The sequence below is a fragment of the Chiloscyllium plagiosum genome, chromosome 30 (genome assembly GCF_004010195.1).
Source record: "Chiloscyllium plagiosum isolate BGI_BamShark_2017 chromosome 30, ASM401019v2, whole genome shotgun sequence".
Classification (NCBI taxonomy): Eukaryota; Metazoa; Chordata; class Chondrichthyes; order Orectolobiformes; family Hemiscylliidae; genus Chiloscyllium; species Chiloscyllium plagiosum.
The window spans coordinates 34,755,088-34,775,159 of NC_057739.1; the positions used below are offsets into that span (position 1 = coordinate 34,755,088).

The 20,072-nt window shown below is 39.6% G+C and overlaps 1 protein-coding gene across 1 annotated transcript in view; it reads right to left on the reverse strand.

Annotated features, from left to right (window-relative positions):
- Positions 1–20,072, reverse strand: part of cfap77 (cilia and flagella associated protein 77) — a 179,174-nt gene that overhangs the window by 120,284 nt on the left and 38,818 nt on the right. The window lies entirely within an intron of this gene.

The following is a 20,072-nucleotide window of genomic DNA, read 5'->3' on the forward strand; positions in this document are numbered from 1 at the left end:
ACCCTCCTCTAGCTTATCTCTCCACGCTTCAGGCTCTCTGCCTTTATTCCTGATGAAGGGCTTTTGTCCGAAACGTCGATTTTACTGCTCCTCGGATGCTGCCTGAACTGCTGTGCTTTTCCAGCACCACTAATCCAGAATCTGGTTTCCAGCATCTGCAGTCATTGTTTTTACCTACACTACAACTGCTCCTTTTGTACCTACACACAGTTAATCAGTCAATTAACCCCAATCACCTATTTAACTACTTGCTATTATTCAGACAAAAATGGGATGGGGGAGAAAATACCTGACAAAACAAGGTTAGTGGAATAAGCTGCATCAGAACATTGCCCAACATGTTGTACAGCATGCTGATCTACATTATGAAGTGTAGTCACAAAGCTTTCACAATGTTAGAGATGCCCATCTCATATTTATCCTCGACATAGTGGCACTGAAGTGACTAGGCTAGTATACCCTTGTTTTTAGAAGACTGATAGGGGAGTTGATTGAGACGTATAAGATTATGAAAGGATTGGACAATCTGGGAGCAGGAAACATGTTTCCGCTGATGGGTGAGTGCCGAACCAGAGGACACAGCTTAAAAATACGGGGTAGACCATTTAGGACAGAGATGAGGAGAAACTTCTTCACCCAGAGAGTGGTGGCTGTGTGGAATGCTCTGCCCCAGAGGGCAGTGGAGGCCCAGTCTCTGGATTCATTTAAGAAAGAGTTGGATAGAGCTCTCAAAGATAGTGGAATCAAGGATTATGGAGATAAGGCAGGAACAGAATACTGATTAGGAATGATCAGCCATGATCATATTGAATGGCGGTGTAGGCTCAAAGGGCTGAATGCACCTATTGTCTATTGTCTATTGTCTAAGGGCTGAATGCACCTATTGTCTATTGTCTATTGTCTACTAACACCTGAACCAAAATAATAAACGTGCAACAACTAGATTTCCTTCTTTAACTTGTGCAAATAACTCTAAACAATGAATATACATATGCGTTGTGACCTTGTACAGTTGTCTAATTGGATGATATTAAGCATTAGGAATTGTCAGGAAAATATTTGTGGTGCTGCAATTAAGTGACAGGAAACACAAACTTTGAAAGCTGCAAAGACATCCAGGATCAAATGTTTCCTTGCTCATTATGAATAAGTGAGAAATTCTGAATACTCAAAAAGTAGACACGTCGTATTTCAATTGCATGTCAAAATATTTTCCATGCCAAATACAATCATTTCAATGTACACAGCCAGATTTCTAAATCTCTTTTCCTTTTAAGTACTACATGTATACTTGACATGTCTGGATTTGAACTGCACTTCTCCATGCACTTTTATTTATTAAATAATAATAAAAATAATTCATTTGGCTACAATCTTCATTGTAGTATAATATTACTGTGTATGGAATGTCATATCTATGAATCCTTAATAAAGTTCTTAATATGCGTACTTTCTGGAGAATGGATGGGAAGTGTGTTGTCACACTCTTTTAGTGATCATTTAAAATGTATGAGAGTTTCCTCTCAGTTCCAAGGTGCATGTGTCAAATTAGTTTGGATACCACTGACCCATTTCTTATTTAGTATTTATTGTTATAAATTACTTCCAACGTCTTTAACTATGCTGTTGAAGTCTCCACAGAATGCAATCAGTGAGAAATCACTGAAGTTAGACTTTGCCCTTTTATGCTATGGGCCCTGCTGTAAAACTCTTTGAAAAAGTCCTGTTGAATTACATGTAACCATCTGTTAACATGTACTATGTTCATATATACTGGTGAAGAACCTCTGTCCCTGGAAGACTAATTTTATATTTATAAAGTATCAATTTTTTCTATTATATTAAAAAAATTTCATTTTCAAGATTTCTTAAAAGTTTGTTTATTGTATTTCAGCTTCTACTTTACCCCAATAATTAATTATTTTGGCCTCTGTAAGGTGATCTTAAAAAGTGAAAGATTAACTGTACATGTTACTTCCTAATTTGCTGTCAATGAGAATACTTTAAAGGGATTGGCTGCTCATCCTCATTGATGACATCATTGTTGTTATGTCTGGAAATTGCCTTGACATAACATTAGATTCAAGCTACTATATGGAAAGGGAAATACACACTACCAAGATCATTAGGTCTTAGTGGGCAACTTTCTTTGAGATCATCAGTGAGTGCCATCTCTTTTCCACTAATCACAAAATCCAGCTCATTGCTTCTGCAGATTAAATTTGAACTTACGCCCCTTCAAAGTTATACTATATGCTCTGATTCTACTGTTCTGGAGCAAGTAAAATAGTATGTCCTCATCAATTTCCTTTAGAATTTTAAGAACAGCAATCATATCACATTTCAATCTTTTATTTTCTGTAAGACTTTGCCCAATTTACATACAGCTCCTTAACACTCATGCCATCCAACATTTTGGTTGATCTAATACATATAATTTCAGTTGCTACAATATCTTATTTGTACTGTTGCAACCTGAACTTCTCTTGTCTACATTTTACAGTGGGTTTATCAAGTGAGGCATGAAGAAAGACACTTACTGGTTCTTATAAAATACTGAACTCAGTATAAGCTCAATATCACAACATTTTTTTATTTCTAGCTTTACTAGATTTTATGTTTGTGTTTCAACATACAATCTCGTGCAGTGCAACAATACCTAATTCTGACCACAATTATACATACAGTGAATTCCTTGTACAAGCCATGCTACTGGGGAAGAAGGTACCATCTAGTGGAGGCTCTGTAGCTCTTTCAATGTAAAGACAGACGGACAGACAGAGAGAAAGCAAAGCAAACAACTTCCTAGGGGTCTACATTCTCAATTCCCCAAACAAGAGACATAGGAGCGGCCCTTTTAATTAGAGGATAATGCAATAGGATAATGTAATGCTGAGGGTGGAGTTTAAAAGAGAAGAACATCAAATGTAGTTTCATTATAAAGTCACATTGCACAAAAATATTACTATCACTGCATTGAAAATATTTTAATTAAAATTCCATAACCACTTTTCGCAATTGATGACTTTTTTCAGCAATTATGGATAGAAAGGGATTAAAATAGAAATTATTTGTAACCTGTCTGAGACATATAGGAACAATGTCCCAGTGTTTTTAGCCCAAGAAAAGATTATTTGTTTTGAAATGTTTTCTGGTTTTACACATTTCTTGGATTCTATTTTATGAATTCAAATTGAGAATATGAAAATTATGCCCAACATATTTTGGCAAAGTTATCTTGTCAGTGTTTGAAAGAACTGAACAACTTGGGACTTATATTTGCATGTTTATATTTATACATTACATTTTCACAGATACCTTTGTGTTGCTTTATTTGTAAAGGTAATTATAAAACATCTACTTATGTAGGCCAGAATCTCTTCACTTCCAAAGGATACTGCATTTGGCCTCTCCTGTTTCTCTACTGATGTATTATTATGTAATAGCATTAGCTGATTTTCATTTTACCCTTGAGATTTTCTTATACTAGAATCATAGAATCCCTCCAGTGCAGAAACAGATCATTCGGCCAAACAAATCCATTCCGACCCTCCAAAGAGTTTCTCACCCAGATCCATACTACCCTGTATTTCCCCTGACTAATGCACTCAATCTACACATCCCTGAACAATATCAGCAATTTAGCACCTAACCTGCTAAATTGGACTGTGAGAGGAAACCGGAGCACCGGAAGGAAAACAACACAGACATGGGCAGAGTGTGCAAACTCCACACAGACAGTTGCCCGAGGCTGGCTCTGGTCTCTGGCTCTGTGAGGCAGCAGTACTATCCACTGAGCCACCGTGCCGCCACTGTACTTAGTTGACATCAATGAGAAAAAAAAATTCACAATGCCTGAAATGCATCTAAGTACAGCTCTTTAATAATATTATGTATACTATATACATTTGTGCATATTTACACATTTGGGAGGTCTAATTCTGTCAGTTAACTTGGTAGTTTTTGAAGCAGTCCTTTCTGTGCAGTGTGAAGGTATCAGTTTTAAAGTAATTGAGAGATGATATCAAGGTGTAAACATAATTCAAAGGAATCCTATACAACAGTGAAAAATATATATGAATACACGGGAATCTAAAAATCAGGCACAGATAAACTTGATAATATCAATTAACACCTAAAGCAACAATTATAAACAATCATTTAATTAATAATGACAGCTACTAACAACTTTATGATATAATTTAATATTCAACCATGAACCATGGATATATATGTGGAAAATCTTTGTAACACACTTGTCATACTTTGCATAACACTTGTTAATTTCTGTTGCAGACTGAAACTAATAATATTCTGTGGTATCAAAATACTTCAGTAATCACAGAAAATTCCCTTTAATTGATCTCAGAATCTCTCTAAGACCAAATAGTCTGCAGTTTATCTAAAGATTTACCTGAGGAAGATCCTAAAAAGACTGGCTGATTTACACAAAATAGTTGATAGAAACATGGGAACATAAAAAAAAAAGGAACTGGAGTTGGCCTTTCAGCCCTAACAGCCTGCTCCGCCGTTCAACATGATCATGGCTGATCATCCTATTTCGTGCTTTGTTCTTACTTTCACCCTTTACCTATGATCCCTTTAGCTCTAAGAATGATATCTATTTCCTTCTCCTTATTCCCTTCAGGGATAACATGTAGTACTTGTAGTGTAACATTGACATTCTTATTCAACAACATATCCTCTGACTTTAAGAGACACGCTAGTGTCCATGCAGACAAATTGAAGAAGTATACATTTGAGGCACTTGTCAATTATTTAGTGCATTCTTTAAGGCTTTTCTATTATATGTGTGAATTAAACTATAAGCAATGAAGACGATATTGCTAGAACACAATTAACAAGAATTATTACAACAGGAATTGAGACTAGAGGTTCCTAGTTTTTAAACTGATGTTTTGTTAACTCAGCTATATTATATTGATTTACTTCGAATTAGCTGTAGTACCATTTCTTTTATTGTCTTAACAGTAATCAAAGTAAACAGACTGAAAAGGGTACCACAGCTTTGAAATGAACACAGAGCTGATCACCAATGAAAATATAATCACTAACTCCATAATCTATTCTAGAATTTGAAAGATACGTAATACTATAGAACATATTCTTTTAGCTGCCTGATTCCACAAAGTGAAGCAAGAGGTAAATCTTGGTACTAATCACATCTTTACACTTGCTCTGGGAATGAAAAGGAGCAAGGATTTATTCTGAACACCATCAAAGCCAAGCAGCAGGGGGACAAACCTCTTTTAGCCAGTCCAACTGCTGCTGACAGCTATCAGGGGATAGCCAACTCTCTGACATTGATGAGAATAATTAAAATATTATTGATGATCTTGTTGTGTTTTGAAAGTGGCATTCCATTAACTGCTTCTTGCTACATCAGCATTCAGCATCCAGTTGATGGTGTCGGTCTGAGAAAGAGCAGACAGGTGAACATTGGGGTACCACTTCATTTATGTTGAAGTAGAAATATCGTGATAGCACCACAATCCATTTTCTTTATTTCTCTGTTTTTAAGTATTTACTGATATAACATTGTATTCTTATTGGTAAACTGGATCATTTCTCTTATTTCTCATCTCAAAATTTGATGCTATTTGTACTGTTGTGCTTGCAATGTCAGATATCTTCCATGTGTTACCTGTAACCTCTTCATCAATATGGTCAATTCACCCTGACACAAAATATTCATGAAAGAAGATAAGAAACAAAAGTATTTTAGTAAAGCATACAAAATCACAAATGGCAGAAGAAAATATAGTTATACACTGAGTATTCGTTAAGTGTTTTAAATCCCAGAACTTACTTTCTTAAAGCTATTTCCCAATCAGTAGTGAGGTTGGATGCAGGAAAACTATGGTTACAGCAACTGTTTTAGAGATTTCAGTTTAGATTTTAATCAAAGAAGGGATCTCTTTATAATAACGTACTATGGGGAGCTTTAATTAGTGTAGGCACCATATACAAGTTTAATTTTTCTCACAGAAGTACAATTACTACTGTTTTACTTTTTCCTTGAGATACAAAAAGAAGTGTTATTGGTCCATTGGACCCATATAGTTTATATTTTTGTAAAAGTGTTTCAATTAGAGAGAGAAGTGTTCTGTATTCACCTATTTAAAGCAGCTTCTAATTGGTACAGTTATTACAAAAAAGGGCAGAAATTTGAAAATCTACAAGAAAATGACATATTTGTTTATCGTGATTTATTCTTAATTCTAGGTCCAATGATACTGCCCTGCAAGTTTAAGTTGAATATTGTATATCAGTCCACAACACTAATAAATTTTAATTTTCTTACAAGAGGAACTCAGCCAAATGTATGAATTGCAATGGTGTTTCTGCATAAAAGATTACAAATATTGGCTGAGCAAAAATTTACACAATACAATTATAAAAATTGAAAAATGTAGTCCAAACTTTGTGACATGAACATACAAATCATTCAAAACAAAGAAACATGTCAACATTTTGATCCTTGGTTATATTTTTAGATTAGACTCCCTACACTGTGGAAACAAGCCCTTTTCGCCCAACAAGTCCACACTGACCCTCCGAAAAGTAACCCACCCAACCCATTTCCCTCTGACTAATGTGCCTAGCACTACAGGCAATTTAGCACGGCCAATTCACCTGACCTGCACACCTTTGGACTGTGGGAGGAAACCCACGTAGACATGGGGAGAATGTGCAAACTCCACACAGACAGTCACCTGAGGCTGAGAATTGAACCTGGGACCCTGGTGCTGTGAGGCAGCGGTGCTAACCTCACAGAAGAACAGAGCCACTAAGCATGCAGTCACATCATCTGCAATCTACACCTTCATTTGGACACATCAAGTACTGTTGTTAACTCAGTTCCCTACCCCATATAAATATATTAGTCTGGATTGTGTGGCAGTGCTATAGTGATACAGCTTGCTAATAACTTCACTGAAAGCTGCCCACAGGAATTAGTGACTTCTGTGGCAAGTATCTCTTCTTTCTTGATAGCGTTTGATTCTGGCGCCAACTGTCCAGCAACAGTAATGTCATCAAGTAGCATAAGCAGCCAATCACATTGAAGTAATATCATAGAAACAAATTACTAAGTAAAATGTACTGATTTTATTTTCACATTTTATTTCATGATACAGAGACTGAAATAACAAATGGGCCATACATTTCAGAATAAAGTAGAAGTTGAAAAATTCAATTTGTTTAAAAAATCTTAGAAATCTGGATTTTTATTATTGAAATAGAAAGTTTGACATTCCATGAATATGGAGAGAGCTTGCTAAGCAGCAATTATCAATTTAGCATGCTGTTAAAACACACTCAAGATTAATTCCATAAAGTATTTTCGAGAGTTTTACAGCATAAAAAAAGCAAGTTCCTACCAGTTTAGCAATTTTTAATTAATTGCAAATAGTAGGAACCTGACAATGCACAGACCTTTGGAGAAGCATAAAATTACTGACAATAACAACTGGATTTCTACACGTGTGAAGTCCAGAAGTTCCTGTCACTTTCACAGTAAAAATTACAATAAACACTGGCATTTTCATCATTTATATTGTAAATTCCAAACTATTTTTGTTAAATATATTGTGTATTATAAATTAGTTAGCTAAGATGAAATAAAACTACAGAAATTCAGTCAACAGATTCACATGACCTCACAAACTGTGAAGGCAAGAATTGAACAGCACATGAAGCCGAGTGAAATATTGAACTAAGCTTCATTGAAGTGTCAGGCTTGGCTCACTGGCAGAGTTTTGCCTTTGAATCTAAAGGTTTTGGGTTCAAGTCCCATTGCAGAGACTTGAGATCATAATATCGGCTGACAATGCAGTGCAGAACAGAGAACACTCTTGGGCATGCCATGTTTCAGATAAACTTTAAATTGAGGCGTTATTTGTCCTCTCCACTGGATATTAAAGATCTCCCAACATTATTTCAAGAAAAACAGAGGAATTCTGGCCAGTGCATATCCCTCAAAGAAACATAAAACAGATGATCCGGTAATTTATTCATTGTTGTTTATCTGATTTGCAAAGCACAAATTGGCTGCCTCAATCTAATTGGTTGTAAAGAGCTTTGAGGCATCCCAAGGTTGCAAGTGACGCAATATAAGCACCGGTTTGTTCTTTCTCTTTGCTTTTTGTTTCTCAGTTAATACAGCTATTTGGGATTCCATATAATAGAATGTAAGGTTTCCACTTAATGTTTTACTTACTTATTTTTACTACTTTTTCTATGTAATGCATCACTAGCATAACATGTTTGAAACTACATTGGTCAAAAATAATAAAACAAATGTATAGAACTGAATGTACATGTCAATAGATTTTTTTTCCATGCAGAATAAAGGAGAATGTACTATATATCACATATGGTAAAATCATCAGACTAGTCACAATACTTCCTGTTGGTAAATGTTGACCTCACATGAGGATCTATGACCAAATGATTATACCTGGGAAGTCACTCTACATGTTATAATTTCTTCACAAGGTTGGTAACAACAGTTTTCAAGATATGTTCTTTTCAGGGAGAAAAAAAAATCCTTTGTTTAAACTATGGAGATGATTTTAAAGATATAAATCAACATTTTTAATGTAAACTTTAGATTGTTCAAAAATTCATTTGAAAACTAGAATTCACATATAAGAATTATGAGAGGTCAGGATCTTGGCCTACATGATATGTTCTGTGTTTCTGCCTACTAATTAAACATGGATTCTGGTCAAAGATTAGAGACTGCCAGATAGTTGATGATCCATTACTCTCTGTTTGCAAGGCTGCTCAGTATGTTGAATTACAGGGAGAGATGAACCACGTATTCCACCAGGAAATACATTATTGTTTTCAAATTACTTTGCCATGCTAAATATGCTTCTTTGTTTTCTGCAGCCCTACCTTTATCACTTATTTGTCGCACAGGATCATTTCATACTACTTAAAATCGAAATTTCCATCCAAACCAGACTAATACCAGCGTGTAATCAAGGACTTTTCTAAGTTACTTGATACAGTTCCTCCTTTCCCTGTTTCTAATAGTTTCTTCCCAATACCTCCTTTCCTATTTTACTGCATTCGCTTGCTCCCATCCCCCTTCTTCCCTGATTTGAAATAAGCTGTTTCTTGCTAAATGGCAGGGAGAGTGTAAAATATGGCTGAGAAGCATGCTGAGGGATCCCAGTAGTCCTGCCCTGATGGCACTCACACAGACACAGAAAACAAACACCATCAGTAACCTGTCGGAGATGGCGCACAGGCGAGTTTTTTTCTCCCTGCCGGGGCCGTTAGTTAGAATCTACTTTTCCAGCCCTTAGCACAGTCATTTCTGAAGCTATATTATGATGATTTATAAACCCCATTCTGTGTGGAAAACTAATAGATCAACAGTGTAGAGGAGAAGACAGTAGCAGCTGGGATATTTATTGAAATATAAAATAAAAAAAAACAAGTGATAGACCACTTTATGGCACATTCAAACAATTTTTAAGCTAGAAAGAAATATGTAAAATTTTATTCTCTTTTTCCATCCCAGGGATTTCAATAAGTGTTCATTATGTAACGATTATTCATACATTATCACTGTCCTATGTGAAGGAGTAATCATTACATTTTCAAATCAGTTTTGCTAAGTTTAGCATCCCACTTGAGCATGTACACAAAAATGTTAGTGGATTGTGAGGAAAAACACAGGACACACGTATCAATGAGCAAACCCTGACAGTTTGCAGCCAGGTTCACAGGTTGTTTTGCAGAAATGGAACAGGATATCAGCATGGTTAGGATCTTATTTGGCCTGCTCCTTCCTTTTTAAACCTACTTGGTATGAATTTTTCTTTTCTAGTTGTGCAGCATTAATTTGCAATAAAAATTTTAGAAAAGACCACTAGTTCATAATATTTTTCAACTTTTACATTTAGCAATTCTACTTGACTTGTTTACTGTTGTTCCGTGGTAATTTAAGTTGAGAATCAAATCTACCCTAATTTCAGAACCCTTCCTTCCCTACTTTTAGCTATCTCAACAGCATCTGGTCTAGATTTTTTTTGAGAATGAGAATTACCTTGTAGTTTTAAAGAATTACTAACTCTATGTTAGCATATGGACACGGCACATAGCATTTGGACTGCAGCAGTTCAACAAGGCAGTTCACCAACATCATCTCAAGGACAACTAAGGATGGGCAATAAATGCTGGCCTGCCAGCGATGCCCAGTTCCAAGGACCGAATTTTTTAAAAATGTGGTTATTGTCTGCGAAACTGATATTTATTGTGTAGCCCTGGTTGCCCAGAGAAGATGGTGGTAGGCCCTCTTCTTGAACTATAACAGCTGTATGGAGAAGGGCTTCCAGGATTTATACCTAGTGACAATGAAGGAATGGTGATATATGTCCATGTGATTTGGTGGAGAATTTGAAGATGTTCCTGTATACACCCATTATAGTTTGGTAATGGAGGATGGTTGTGCAGGGATCTGAATAAGGTCTTGGTGATATGAATTACTTTCTTCAAGAGAAAGCTGAGCACCATGAATGTTGTTACTGCTGCATCTATCCAGTCAAATGAATAGCATTTTCTCACAGTCCCGGCTTGTGTGTTGCAGGTTACCCTGGGGAGTTATGGGGTGATCCATTTATTGCAGAGTATTCAGTCTTGCATTTATATATTGGCCTAATTGAGTTTCTAGACAAGTCATTGCCAAGATGTTGATGGTGGGGAAAAGGGCAATTGCAATGTCATTGAATATCAAAGGGAGATTTTTTGAGTGACTGGCAGGACACTCCAGCAGTCATTCTTTAAATGTATCCAGTGTTTTCAACAGTGCTAATCTGCTTGTTCATGTCAAATGTTGATTATAATTTACATGAAGATATTCCTGATGTTAGATTTAACAACGTCTTTTAATAGTTTGACACTTTTGCAAAGCTTTTCACCTTGTGCTCATCAGGCTGTTTGGAAGAAATGCTAATGTAAAGGAGAATAATATATTTATCCTGTATGAGGATGCTACTCTATGGCTACTCCTTTGGTTTGGAGAAAGTGGGAGGATTGGAAGGAGAAGTTGTTAAGAGTGAGGAACAGTTCAGTCAGTCGAAGGAGGCTTACAAGTGGATTGGCAAGTGGACTCTGATTGGTAGAGCATTATTGTGGAGAATGTACCAGTTGACTGATAACCCACAGTTAACTGCCAGACAATAAGATATATTAACAATATAAACAACTGATGAAGCTAGTTGTTGCTATTACACAGTAACAACAAATATGGAATTTGCCATGAACACAGTACTGTCTTTAAGCCTAAAAGATGCTCTGCCTATCGCAAAAATGAGTAATGTGGCCCATGATTTTTATCTGATGCTATAAATGTAAACTATATGTCCCAAAGACTGGCTGATCATTTTAAACAACATGTCTCTATGGCTATTTGCAACAGGTATAGTACAGGCTGTAACCAACTAGTCCTTGCTTGTAAAACTCTAAACTCTATCCCTCCAGACCTCCCCCTCTCTGAGGATGAACAATCAGTCCTCAGCAGAGGCCTCACCTTCATCCCCCTACGCTCCCGGATCAATGAGTTCGACACGCGGCTAGATATCGAGCATTTCTTCCGCCGCCTTTGCCTCCGTGCCTACTTCTTCAACCAGGACTCTCGCCCATCCTCTGACGACCCCTTCTCCTGCCTCCAACACACCCCATCCACCTGGACATCCCGTGCTGGCCTCTTACCCATCCTCGATCTCTTCATATCCAACTGCCGCCACGACATTGGCCACCTCAATCTGTCCATCCCTCTCACCCACTCCAACCTCTCACCCTCACAACACGCAGCCCTCCACTCCAACCCCAACCTCACCATCAAACTGGCAGACAAGGGAGGCGCGGTGGTAGTTTGGCGCACCGATCTTTACACCGTTGAAGCTAGATGCCAACTCGCAGACACCTCCTCCTACTGCCCGCTTGACCATGACCCCACTTCACACCACCAAACCATCATCTCCCAGACCATCATCACCTCAGGGAATCTCCCATCCACCACCTCCAACCTCATAGTCCCACAACCCCGCACCGCCCGTTTCTACCTCCTACCCAAAATCCACAAACCCTATGCCCCCGGCTGACCCATTGTCTCAGCCCCACCGAACCCATCACAACTCATCTCTGCATACTTTGACACGGTCCTGTCCCCCTTAGTCCAAGAACTCCCCACCTACGTGGGACACCACCCACGCCCTCCACCTCCTCCATGATCTTCGCTTCCCCAGCTCCCAACGCCTTATCTTCACGATGGACATCCAGTCCCTATACACTTCCATCCCCCATCACGAAGGCCTCCAAGCCCTCCGCTTCTTCCTCTCCCGCCGACCCAACCAGTACCCTTCCACTGACACCCTCCTTCGACTGACTGAACTGGTCCTCACTCTTAACAACAACTCTTTCCAATCCTCCCACTTCCTCCAAACCAAAGGAGTAGCCATGGGCACCCTCATGGGCCCCAGCTTTGCCTGCGTCTTCGTCGGATATGTGGAACAATCCATCTTCCGCAGCTACACTGGCACGACCCCCCACCTTTTCCTCCACTACATTGATGATTGTATTGGCGCTACCTCGAGGAGGTTGAACAGTTCATCCACTTTACTAACACATTCCATCCCGACCTCAAATTTACCTGGACCATCTCAGACTCCTCCCTCCCCTTCCTAGACCTCTCCATTTCTATCTCGGGCGACCGACTCAACACATTTACTACAAACCGACCGGTTCCCACAGCTACCTAGATTTCACCTCCTCCCACTCTGCCCCTTGTAAAAACGCCATCCCATATTCCCAATTCCTCCGCCTCCGCCGCAAATGCTCCCAGGAGGACCAATTCCACTACCAAACAACTCAAATGGCCTCCTTCTTCAAAGACCGCAATTTCCCCTCCAACGTGGTCGATGACGCTCTCCACCGCATCTCCTCCACTTCCCGCACCTCCGCCCTTGAACCCCGCCCCTCCAATTGCCACCAGGACAGAACCCCACTGGTCCTCACCTTCCACCTCACCAACCTCCGGATATATCGTATCATCCTCCGTCATTTCCCCCACCTCCAGACAGACCCCACCACCAGGGATATATTTCCCTCTCCACTCCTATCAGTATTCAGGAGAGACCACTCCCTCCCCGATCCCCTCGTCAGGTCCACACCCCCCACCAACCCAACATCCACTCCCAGCACCTTCCCCTGCAACCGCAAGAAGTGCAAAACTTGCACCCACACCTCTCCCCTCACCTCCCTCCAAGGCCCCAATGGATCCTTCTATATCCATCGCAAATTCACCTGCACCTCCACACACATGATTTACCTTATTCGCTGCACCCGATGTGGTCTCCTCTACATTGGGGAGACAGGCCGCCTACTTGCGGAACGTTTCAGGGAACACCTCTGGGACACCCGTAACAACCAACCCAACCACCCCGTGGCTGATCACTTTAGATCCTCTCCCACTCCGCCAATGTCATGCAGGTCCTTGGTCTCCTTCATCGCCAGACCATGGCCACACGATGTCTGGAGGAAGAATGCCTCATCTTCCGCCTAGGAACCCTCCAACCACACGGGATGGATGTAAATTTCTCCAGCTTCCTCATTTCCCCTCCCCCCCACCTTATCTCAGTCCCAACCCTCGGATTTAGCACCGCCCTCTTGACCTGCAATCTTCTTCCCGATCTCTCTGCCCCCACCTTCTCTCTGTCCAATCACCCTCACCCTCACCTCCTTCCACCTATCGTATTCCCAGTGCCTCTTCCCCAAATTCCCTCCCCCCCTACCTTTTAGCTCAGCCTGCTTGGCACACCAGCCTCATTCCTGAAGAAGGGCTTATGCCCGAAACGTCGATTCTCCTGCTCCTTGGATGCTGCCTGGCTTGCTGTGTTTTTCCAGCACCACATTTTTCAACTCTGGTAATCCAGCATCTGCAGTCCTCACTTTCTTCTAGTTAAACTCTAAACAGTGTCCAGCATTAGCTGTGATTCAGTGATTTGACAACATTTGCTAAATAATCCTAATTGTATGATTATGCTTACAACTCATTTAAGATTGTTAGTCAGTTTTGCAACGTGATGCACATAAGTGGCGTGAAAGCTAAATAACATACAGGACCCAGTTCTTTATAGGCAGAAAGGATATGTACACACTGTGCCCATTTCAAATGCACAAAATAGGCAACAGCCATTCTCTGGTTAATTCCTGAGGACAGTGTGCTGACCAATCAATCAATCTGCCTTGTTTAAATTTAAGCTAAGCCTGAGTCCCACCTGAAACATCGACTCCCCTTCTCCTTTGATGCTCCTTGACCTGCTGTGCTTTTACCAGCTCCACTCTTTATCCACTCCAACTGTCAATTATCACCATTCCATAACATCATCATCAGGTATTTCCTGCTCAAACAATGATTAGCCTCTTGACTCGTCTTCGCACTATCTCCAAAATCTAAATATTTTCCTTGTGTTTTGAATATCAGAACTAGATGCAATACTAAGAACATTCATGATTTCCTCTGACTTCTATTTTTCTGTTTGCAATTATGTAGTACATCTTTCTATTGACCCTATTGATTACTGCTTTCTAATGTTTGGATAAATGCAGCACAGAATTGGGGAGGGTTTAAGATAGAATGGCACAGAGATAGGAACCAGAACAGGGAGGCAGAGGAGGGGGAAACAAGGATAAAAACAAAAGACAGAAAGGTAAGAAGCAAAAGCGGAAGGAAAAACAACAGCAAAAAAATGAGGCTGTTGTGCAAAGACGACTAACAGGGTGAAAAAGACAAGTCTAAAGGTTTTGTGGCATAATGCATGGGATTTGTGCAATAAGGTTGTTGAATTAACAACACAAAAAGATATAAATCATATATTTGGGTTTACAGAGTCATGGCTGCATACAGCCGTAGAGTCACAGAGATGTACAGCACGGAAACAGACTCTTTGGTGTAACTCATCCATGCCGACCAGATATCTTAACCTTTATACCCATCCAGATGCTTTTTAAATGTTGTTATTGTACCAGCCTCCACCACTTCCTCTGGCAGCTCATTCCACACATGCACCACTCTATGAAAAATTTGTCCCTTATGTCCCTTTTAAAATTTTCCTCTCTCACCCTAAATCTATGCCCTTGAGTTCTGGACTCCCCCATCCTAGGGAATAAACCTTGTCTATTTATCCTATCCATGCCCCTCATGATTTTATAAACCTCTATAAGGTCGTCCCTCAGCCTCCGATGCTCCAGGGAAAACAGCTCTAGCCTACTCAGCCTCTCCCTATAGCTCAAATCCTCCAACTCTGGTAACATCCTTGTAAATCTTTCACAACATCCTCCTGATAGGAGGAAGACCAGAATTGCACACAATAGTCCAAAAGTGCCTAACCAATGTCCAGCACAGCAGCAACACGACCTCCCAACTCCTTTACTCAATGCTCTGACCAATAAAGGAAAGCATACCAAACGGCTTCTTCACTATCCTATCTACTGCAGACTCCACTTTCAAGGAGCTATGAACTTGCACTCCAAGGTCTCTTTGTTCAGCAACTTTCCCCAGGACCTTACTTTTACCTGTATTAAGTTATGCCCTGATTTGTCTTTCCAAAATGCAGCACCTCACATTTATCTAAATTAAACTCCATCTGCCACTATTCAGCCCATTGGCCCATCTGATCAAGATCCCATTGTACTCTGAGGTAATCTTCTTCGCTGTCCACTACACCGACAATTTCTATGACTAGTGGGGTACCACAAGGATTGCATTCCTGCTATTCAAGAGATATGTCATATAAAACCTTGATTAGGAAACTAAATGCAAAATTTTCAAGTTTGCTGATAACATAAAACTGGGGAGGGTTGTGAGAAGGACACAAGGAGGCTTTGAGGTGATTTTAGACAAATGAGTGAGTGGGTAAACATCTGGAGATGTAGCACAATGTGTCTAAATGTGAAGTTATACTCTTCTTTATGAAAAACCAAAAGGAAGGGTGTTATATAAAAGGTGATATATTGAAATGAACAAGGGATCTGGGTATCCTTGTATAACAGTCAATGGGAGTAAACAGGCAAGTGCATCAAGCAATTAAAAAGGCAGATTGTAAGCAGTCCTTCATTGCAAACGTTAGGGCTGCCTTACTGCAGCTATACAGATCTTTAATGAAACCAGATCTGGAGAATTGTGCGTAGTTTTAGTCTCCCTTCCTAAGAAAGAACATACTTGCCAAAGAGGGAGTGCAGTGGAGGTTTGTTAGGCTGATACCAGGGATGGTTGGACTATGAGGAGAGATTGGTTGACTGGGCCTGTATTCACTACAGATTACATGGATGAAAGGGGATCTGAATAAAACGTATAAAATTCTAACAGAACTGGACAGACTATGGGCAGCATGATGGCTTAGTGGTTAGCTGTCTCTCAACACCAGGGACCCGGGTACAATTCCAGCCTTGAATGTCTGTCGGTATGAAGTTTGCACATTCTCCCTGTGTGTGCATGGATTCCCACTGAGTGCTCTATTTTCTTCCCACACGAAAGATGTGCAGGTTATACATTTTGGCAATGTTAAATTGCCTGATAGTATGCAGGGATGTACAGGTTAGATGGACCAGCCATGGTAAATGCAAAGTTATGGAGAGTCGATGCAGACTTGATGGGCTAAATGGTGCTGTAGTGATTCTAAAACGGGATGCAGACTGACTATGTTTTATTTTTAGCTGGGCAGTTTAGATCTAGGTGACACAGTCTCAGGATATCAACTGGAGCATTTAGGACTGAGGTGAGTTGTGGCCGTGACTGTGAATCCAGTATGTTGCCTTCCTGGTGCCAGGGTCAAGGACATCTCAAAACAGTCGAAGAATATTGTCAAAGGGGAGAGTAAGAAGTGGAAGTTGTTGTAACATTGGTAAGAACGGCATAGTTGTGGAAAATGTTATGACTTTGCAGAGTGAATATGCAAGGTTAGGTAGAAGGTTGAAAAGTAGAACCTCAAAGGTAGTAATTTCTGGTTTACTTAAAGATAGAACAGATAAATCAACTGCTGAACAGATTGTGTACTGTGGAAGGAATTAGATTTTTGGACCACTGTGATCTCTTCAAGGCAAAAATACTTTTAAACTAGTAGGAAGGGGGGAATGGTAGGATGTTCCTGAGTAGCAGTGAAAATAGAAAGACAGATGACGATGGTTCTAAATCAAAAAAGTGCAAGTTAATCAGAAAAGACAGAAAAATCAGAGAATGAGGTAACTCTGAAGAATTAACTACACTTATTTCAATTCAAGGAATCTTACAGAAAAGGCTGATGTATTCAGGGTATATATGGGAAAATGAGACTGGGATGTCACAGCTATTACTTGGCTTAGAGAAGGACAGGACTGGCAGTTCTGGTTTTTAGATGCTATAGGAAGGATACAAAGGGAGGCAAGAGAGGAGGGGGAGTGGCATTTTTGATTAAGGAAAGCATTACTACTGAACTTAGGATATTTCTGAGGGATCATCCAGTCAGCTATATGGGTAGAACTTAGAAATAAGAAAAGGATGATCACCTTGGTTGGATTGTACTATAGCTGCCGCACCCCACACTCCCACCACCCACCCACCCCCAATAGTCAGAGGGAAATTGAGGAGCAAATGTGTAGAGACATCTCAGATATATATATGTAAGAATAATAGGGTTGTGATAGTAGGGGATTTTAATTTTCCAAACATTGACTGGAACTGTTATAGCATTAAGAGTTTGGAGGGTGTGGAATTTGTTAAATATTTTTAAGATAATTTTCTTTGTCCATATGTAAATGTTCCTACTAGAGAAGGAGAAAACTTGACCTCTTGCGAATTAATGCAGGGCGAGTGACTGAAGTAGTAGTAGGTAACACTTTGGGACTAGTGATCATAATTCTATTAGTTTTAACATAGTTATGCAAAAGGATAGATCTTCTATAAAGGTTAAAGTTCTTAATTGCAGTAATGCAAATTTTAATGAAATGAGACTAGGATTTTCAAAAGTTGATGAGAGTAGAATGTTTACAGGTAAAGGGACATGTTGGAGGCTTTCAAAAGTATGATAACAAGGGTTCAGAGGCATTATGTTCCTGTTAGGATGAAAGGTAAGGCTAGTAAGAGTAGGGAACAATAGATCAATAAAGATGTTGAGGTTCTGTTCAAGAATAAAAAAAAGAGTCATATATTAGATATAAACAACTGGGATCAAATGAAGGTCTTGAAGAACATAAAGGGTATAGGGGCATTCTTAAGAGTGAACTCAGGAGGGCAAAAAGGGGATACGAGATAGCCTTGGCAGATAAGATTTAGGATAATCCAAAGAGACTCTACAAATGCTTTAAGAACAAAAGAGCAATTAGGGAGAGAATAGGGCCCCTTAAAGATCAATAAGGCCATTTATGTGTTCAACCTCAAGAGATAGGAAAGATACTAACTGAATATGTTGTGTCAGTTTTCACTGTAGAGAAAGAAATGGAGGCTAGAGAACTCAGAGAAATAAATATTAATTTTTTAAAATACAATTCACATTACAGAACAGCAAGTGCTGGAGGTCTTAGAAAACATAAAGGTGCATATGTCTTCAGAACTTGATCAAATGTATTCCCAGAACATTGTTGGAAGTTAGGGAGTCTGACATCAGTAGTGGGTAAGTTGTTGGAGATGATGCTGAAAGATAGGATTAATATGCATTCAGAGAGGCAAGGACTGATTAAGGATAGGCAACATGGCTTTGTCCAAGGGAAATCATGTCTCAGAAACTTGATTGAGTTTTTTGAGGAAGTAACTCCAAAAAGATTGATGAGGGGAGAACCGTGACGTTCTTTACATAGACTTTAGTGAAGCCTTTGACAAGGTTTTGCATCGTAGACGAATTTGTAAAGTTAGATCATGTGGGATTGAAGGAGAGCTTTCATTTGAATACAAAATTGGCTTGATGCTAGGAGACAGACAGTGAAAGTGAAGGGTTGTTTTTTGGACTGGAGGGCTGTGATCTGCAGTGTTCCAGAGGAATTGGTACTGGGTCTACTTTTGTTTGTCACTTATATAAACAATTTAGATGAGATTTACATGGTTAGTAAGTTTGTGGATGACACTAAAATTATGGTATAGTGGACAGTGAAGAAGGTTATCTAAGATCTTAATGAATTGAGTGGAGGAGTGGCAGATGAAGTTTAATTTCTATAAATGTGAGATTTTTGCATTTTGGTAAAATAAATAAGGGTGGACCTTATACAATTCATGGTAGGGCCCTGAGTAATTCTGTACAACAGAGACACTTAGGGGGTTCAGGTACATAATTCTTTGAAATTTGCATCACGTAGACAGGATGGTTAAGAAGGTGTTTAGCATGGTTGCTTTCATTGTTTAGACCTTTGAGCATAGGTGTTGGACATCAAGTTGAGGTTGTATGTTCCTGTTAGGATGAAAGGTAAGGCTAGTAAGAGTAGGGAACAATAGATCAATAAAGATGTTGAGGTTCTCTTCTGGGGTACTGTGTATAGTTCTGTTGCCCTGCTATAGGAAGGACATTATTAAATTGGAGAGGATTCAGAAAAGATTCACCAGAATGTGCCAGGAGTGGAAGGCTGGGACTTTTTTCAATGGAGTGTAGGAGATTGAGGACTGACCTTAAAGAGGTTTATAAAATCATGAGGAGAAAGTGAGGTCTGCAGATGCTGGAGATCAAAGTTGAAACTTTATTGCTGGAACAGCACAGCAGGTCAGGCAGCATCCAGGGAACAGGAGATTCGACGTTTCGGGCACAGGCCCTTCTTCAGGAATGAGCAGAGAGTGTTCAGCAGGAGAAGATAAAAGGTAGGGAGGAGGGACTTGGAGGAGGGGCGTTGGCAGAGGAGATGACCTGGGGTGTGCAGTGAGAGAGGGACTCACTGAAATCTTTGTAGAGAGAGGCAGAGAGCTTCTTCAAGGAAGGCATCCTTGTAAGAGGATTCGCAGTAGGTTGAAATCTTCGAGGAGAAAGTGAGATCTGCAGATGCTGGAGATCAAAGTTGAAACTTTATTGCTGGAAAAG